Below are 6,401 nucleotides of genomic sequence, written 5' to 3'. Positions count from 1 at the left end.
ACGGCAGCGTTTAGGGCGTGGCATTAAGTATTACCATTGTGCCATCAGCACCAAATTTAATTAATAAATCTGTTTTAATTCTAAATAAATATTAAATAAACATTTTTAAACTTAGAAAAATCATATAATACTCAATTCTAATCCAAAAAATGCAGGGATTTTTTTGTTGATCTTTAATTTTTCTCTATTATTTTATAAAAATCAAAAACAAATTGGTGCTTGGTAGAAAATTCAAATGGACCTAGAGATATTCTAATGTGTACATATTTTCATACCTGTTGCCAATTTAATTGTAGAGACCACATACTTAATCCAAAATAAATGAAATTTGAGACATGGATTCTTGACATCCTTCTGGATTTTTTGACATAGGTTTGGTAATTTTTAGGCCTATGGTTTATTATCTATGAATTATTGAGTTTGAGTATGAAATAATGTGACATAGTTGGATATGCTGAATTCTTCTAATTGATTACCATGCTTCCCTCTGGCCAATGGCCCTGATTTTTTGCATGAAGCTTATTTAACATGTTAAGATTCAATTTGATTTTTTGTGGATTTTTACAATCCATTTTCGATTTGATTAGTATTTTTCCTTGCTGCCTAGCATGTTAGAGCTTCATTTGTGTAACCTTTTGTATATATGTTGCCATATTCTCATAATTAATCCAATGGACATGAAAATTGATAGGATAGTTCCTAATACATTAATGTAGCATTTGGCTTTGGTCCTACTAATTTCTAATGTACCATTGCTGTTTACCATCTAATTGAAGTTGGTGTATAATTGTAGGCCTCATTTGATGTAGTTTTTGCATGCCTTGTCATGTCTAATTAATTCCCACTGTTCCTTTTATCCAAATTGCTTGAAAATTGACATGTGGCTTGTTGAATGTCTTCTGGTTAGAATGTAATTTTTGTGGATTTTTTGGATCCTTTTTGGCATTTATTTGGATGTGATCTTGCTGGTTGCTTGTATGTGACTCATATTTGCACCTTTTGCCTTATATGTTGCATAAATTAAAATGTGTGCATAGTTTGGATATGGGACCAATTGGGATCCCTTTGTTGTTGAAATAGCTTGACTTTGATCATGAATTGGTTGCTGTTTTAACATTTTTCCATCTTTTTGACCCTAGGCTAGTCCTAGTGGTCATGTTACTTACATTTGAAGTTGATTGTGCCTTTTCAGGTTAAGAAGTTAAGGATTAAGGCATTTGTTTCGCATTTGGGATTGTGTTGCTTGGCCTATAAACTAATGTATTTGTTTTGTAGGCTGTTGGTCCACAGGGACGAGTGCTACGCACACCATTGTTTGATTATGATTGTACACTGTTGATCATTATATTGTTGTCTGTTTGTGGAAGTAGATACTGATTCTGTTTGACTTTTGTACAGGTACCCTTAGTTGCTCAGTTCTCTTAAGAACTTGCTTTGCATTGCTTTGCTTATAAGCAATTGGCATTGAGGTATAGAACCTTCTTCTTCATGTAGTCTGGAGACCCGGCTGTTACCGAGCCGGGCAAAACTGTCTGAAGTCCTCCTTAAGAGGCAATGCTTATGTATGTTTATATTTGTCCCAAGCAGGAAAAGTCCTCATTTGAGGCAATTGGTGGAAGTTAGGGATAAGCAATCTATCCCCCACTATTCTGTGAGTCTTCTCTTTGCTCCCATTACATGGTTGTAGCATTGAGATCCAAGCCCAAGATCTTGTACATTGTACAGTCGAGTCTATGTCCTGAGCGTAGAAGGGTCCCCCCATTCTGGACCCACGCTCCCTTGTCTGATGCTCTCTCTGACTTGAGATAGAAGCAATGAGGCACACCCCTCATCACCTTTCATCTAGCTTCACCTTAGCCCCTCAATGGCAAGGTTAAGAGCTAACCTGACCCCGATACAGAGGCTTGTTTGTTGAGGTTGATATGACCCCTCGACTAAAGCCTAACCCTGATGTTTGAGCCCCTTGTTGGTGTGTTTATTTCATGCTGTATATGTTTGTGTGGTGTGATTGTATCCCCTAGGTTTGCTAGACTCCGCGTAGTCTCGTTTGCATGTCAATTAAGGTAGCACGGTTCCTTCGTATAGGACTTCCTTTCTTGCTTGAGCTTTCTTAAAACACAAACAAACATTATCCCCTCTTAAGGATACGTCCACTCCTTCTACTACAGGTGAGTAAGTCTCCAAAGGTCGAGCATCCGGTAGATTGCGCAGTGACGTTGTCCACTTAAAAAACACAAACCAACAGGAATGGTTTAGCCGAACTACGGCAACTCTGATTCTCATGTCCAGATGAGATACGTAGGCACGAGATGCGATGTCTTGTCGAGTTTGACTAACGACTAACACTAGTTCTTTTCTCTCGCCCTCGTTGCGATTGAGACCTTCCCTTTCTCTTGCCTTGGTTGCAATCGAGATCCTGTGTCTTGTTGTGTGCTTGGAAGCTGATGTAAGTCCATCGAGTGGCATTCGGGTTCCAGTGTGCGTGTGTTTTGGTTCGGATGCTGATGTAAGCCCAGTGATTGGCATTCAGGCTCCACGTTTGCCTCCTTGTGTGTGTTTTGGTTCGGATGCTGACATAATTCCATCAATTGGTTGTCGGGCTCCATGTTTGCCCTTTGAGTGTGTTTCGGTTCGGATGCCGACATAATTCCAGTGATTGGCATTCAGGCTCCACGTTTGCCTTTGCTCTGTTTGTTTGTGTGCGTGTTAGCCGAGCTACGAATGCTCTGATTCTCCTTCGTCCAAAGGAGATACGTATGCATAGGATGCGACATCCTAGCGAGCATGTGTCGTTTCCCCAGGTCGAACTACTTTGACTCTGATGTCTATGCTTGATAGACTAAGTAGGCCCAGGACGCGATATCCTGCCGAGTCAGTCTTGTTTGTTTTCTTGTGTCTCCTTCAGCCTGTATAGATGTTTATTTGAGCAGTGTTTTAGCAACCATTTTCCTTCCCTATTGTGCGTGGATCCCGTCGAGTACGACGGATGCGTAGGGGTGCTAATACCTTCCCTTCGCATAACCGACTCCCGATCCCATTCTCTTTGGTCGCGAGACCACGTCTTTTCCAGGTTTACTCTGAGCGTTTCCTTTCCCTCTTTTGGGATAAATAACGCACGGTGGCGGCTCTGTTGTCCTTATTTTCCCGCCGGTTTTTTCGCGTAATGCGACATTCGGGTTGCAGGAATCCGCTCCGGTTTGGCCCCAGTGAGGTGGCACTAGAGATATGGAGCAACACCCCAACAACGTGAATTTTTGATGGTGAGCAGAGGAGAATAAAATTCTCATTAATGGCTGGTGGGCGGTGCTTAAATGGGAAAACGGTGGGATTCAAAGGAAAAAAACCAAAAGCCAATGGATAAAGGGAAACACAACACATATATCAAAATCCAAAGGAAAATCTTAAAGGCTCAAATCAATGGAAAACTTGGGAAAATCAAATACTGAAACTTAAAACTCGGTTCTTCTCCGGTAAGAGAAATCAGAACGAGATCCTCATCCAAGTGTAGAAACTTTCTGTTTTTTCTCTCAAAAAAGTCATGGCTATGAACAGGCAAATAGAGTTAAACAAAAATCGAATGCCAACACTAACCAGTTGCGACGGAGTCGACGGCGATGCAAAAAGCGATTTTGGATTTCTCCCTCTAGAACGTTTCTGTTTCGGCTATCCCACTTCGACTCGTGCGAATCCTCCAACGGTACTCCGATGAATCCTTTACGTGCTCCCTGAAGTGAGGTACAGATTCTAGCTTATCTCCTCAATCTCTTTCTTTGATTATGGCTTTTCTCTTATTTTAGGATTAGGTTTTTTTGTTTGCTCTGAAGTTTTTAATTCCGCCTCCGATTCTCCCCTCTCTACTGATTCACCCTTTTCTATTTATGTTTGCAAATTAGGGTTTTCTGTTTGGTATACCGAGCTCCAAAAGAGGAACTTTCTGGAAGTGCTTTTTTGCGCTCAGGATTGGATCGCCCTGTTCGATGCTACAACCCGGAAACGGTAATTTTACATACGCCCTTTTCGTCCTAAATTTGTCTCAATACCAATTTGGGATATTTTCTGGAATTTAACTGCCTTGCTGAATGGTTATCCTTTTTACTGCAGTGAATTTCTTGTAACAGGGGAAATGCAACGACTGCTCTCTATATAAACCATCTGTTTTGCAGGGCTAACCATAACTTTTTTGGTTGAAATTACAGTGTAACAAGTAGATGTAATCTCTGCATTGCTAGGTGGAACCTGAGTAACCTTGGGTGGGGATATATTTGCATCGCTATGACTGGAATTTGCCCTTGGAGGAGTCTTGTGAATTGGTAGGGATAGACTTCTGAGGCTGATTAAATAAGCATTTCAACACTAGAGCCTTGAACCACTTGATACAAAAGTTTGCAGCAGATGATTGAGTTGCAGAAGAAGGATGATAAGCTACTGCTAACATACTGTCAAGATTGGAACTGAAGGTTAATTTAATTGGAAAATTAATGAACTTCCATGCTATTGGTTTCCAATTGAGGTCAGCTTGTGAACATTGTGCCTGCTGCTAACTTTGTTGTTTGTTGCAGGTTTGGTTCCACTTCATCGACTGAAATACGACTGGCTTCTATCCGATGCTGCACTTCTAAAGCCTTTTACTGAAGAACTATGTATGAAAGCTTGTATGGAAGATTGCTTGTGTTATGTGGCTATTTTCAGGTTGGGTAATAGTTGCTGGAAGAAGAAGTTACCACTCTCAAATGGGAGAGTTGATACCACACTTGAAGGTGCCAAGGCCTTCTTGAAAGTGAGAAAAGATAATATCTCCTTTGTTTTTTTTTCCAAATCCAATCAATGGGAACAAGAATAATAAGGAAACTTTGGTTTTGATTATTTCTGTGCTTTTTGGTGGTTATGCTATTCTCAATGCTGTATTGATTGTAACAATATGTGCCAGCGCCTCTATTTTTCAGTACAAGAAGAAGCTTAAAAGTGTCATCAAAAGTGACACTTATGTTGAAACCAATTTACGTTGCTTCACTTTCGAAGAGCTTGAAGAAGCTACTAATGGATTTGACAAAGAGCTAGGAAAGGGAGCTTTTGGTATTGTTTATGAAGGAGTCGTCAACAACAACACATGTTCCGAAACTCGTGTGGCTGTGAAAAAGTTGAACAATTTTTGTTGGATCAAGCCCATCGAGAATTCAGGAATGAACTGAATGTCATTGGTCTCACTCATCACAAGAACTTGGTTCGTTTACTTGGATTTTGTGAGGGTGGATCTGGAAGATTGCTTGTTTATGAGTACATGAGCAATGGCACTTTGGCAAGCTTACTTTTCAATGATGAAGAGTGCATTACTAGGATCATCCATTGTGACATAAAGCCTCAGAACATACTTCTTGATGATTACTTCAATGCGAGAATTTCTGACTTTGGACTAACCAAGTTGATGAACATGAATCAAAGCAAAATCAACACTGGCATTAGGGGAACAAAAGGGTATGTCGCACTTGAATGGTTTAAGAACATGCCTAATCACAGCTCAAGTGGATGTGTATAGTTATGGTGTAGTGTTACTTGAGATAATTTCATGTAGAAGATGTGTTCAAGAAATGGATGATGAAGATGAAGAGAAAGCTATACTGACAGATTGGGCTTATGATTGTTACAAAGATGGTGCTGTAAGTGCATTGGTTGTCAAGTCATCCAGAATGCCATAGATGTTGTTGATCTGAAGATGCAATCGACCTTATTGTCTCGACTTTTTTTTTTGATCAAGTTGTGACATTATCAACCCATCCATATGGTTGCCGGGTGATACAGAGAGTCCTGGAGCACTGTGAAGATCCTAGCACACGGCAAAAAGTCATGAATGAGATTTTAGGAGCAGTTAGCATGTTAACCCAGGATCAGTACGGCAACTATGTTGTCCAGCATGTCCTTTTCTACAAAATTGGATCCTTGTATAATGTAATCACAGTTGCACCAATTACACAGAATATTGTTCCTGCCACTTTGGCCAATCCATTTTTCCATTCAGTCTCACTTGCTCTATTCTTAATATTATTGCCATTAGAAATGTTGTAGCAGGGACAGAATTTTGTATTGCTGATAATCTTTATCCGGTCTTCCATTTCGAATACAATTGAATTGTTTTTTTTTCTCACTGTTCTTTTTCTTAGCAAGTGAAGCTGTGTAATTGTTCAAATCAACACCTTTCAACGAAGAATTAGAACTCAAATTCTGGTGAGGAGTAACTGGAGCAACTCCTTGAACAGTAGCATTTGTGGTTTGATTTGTGACCCTAGATGGTTCTATTTTTTACAATTTGAGTGTTGTTTGTGGCTGGAATAGTAACTGCATCTTGTGATGAATTTTTGCGTGCCCTTGTGTTGTTGGGAAATGAAGATTGAGATTGAGAAGTTGCA

General features: G+C 39.9%; 1 long non-coding RNA gene across 3 annotated transcripts; it reads left to right on the top strand.

Annotated features, from left to right (window-relative positions):
* Positions 1–3,859: 3,859 nt before the first annotated feature.
* On the top strand, positions 3,860–6,136 carry LOC127135205 (uncharacterized). 3 transcript variants are annotated; one of them, XR_007808464.1, is made up of 3 exons: positions 3,885–3,996; positions 4,197–4,457; positions 4,560–6,136. It is a non-coding gene; the product is annotated as an uncharacterized LOC127135205 (long non-coding RNA). The 3 variants fall into 3 exon arrangements; XR_007808463.1 differs by having other exon boundaries at positions 3,894–3,996; positions 4,102–4,457; XR_007808462.1 differs by having other exon boundaries at positions 3,860–4,457.
* Positions 6,137–6,401: the final 265 nt, after the last annotated feature.

The sequence above is a fragment of the Lathyrus oleraceus genome, chromosome 4, assembly GCF_024323335.1.
Source record: "Lathyrus oleraceus cultivar Zhongwan6 chromosome 4, CAAS_Psat_ZW6_1.0, whole genome shotgun sequence".
In the NCBI taxonomy this organism is placed as follows: domain Eukaryota; kingdom Viridiplantae; phylum Streptophyta; class Magnoliopsida; order Fabales; family Fabaceae; genus Lathyrus; species Lathyrus oleraceus.
Note: the sequence above shows the minus strand (reverse complement) of the source record. Positions and strands in the feature narration are given on the sequence as shown.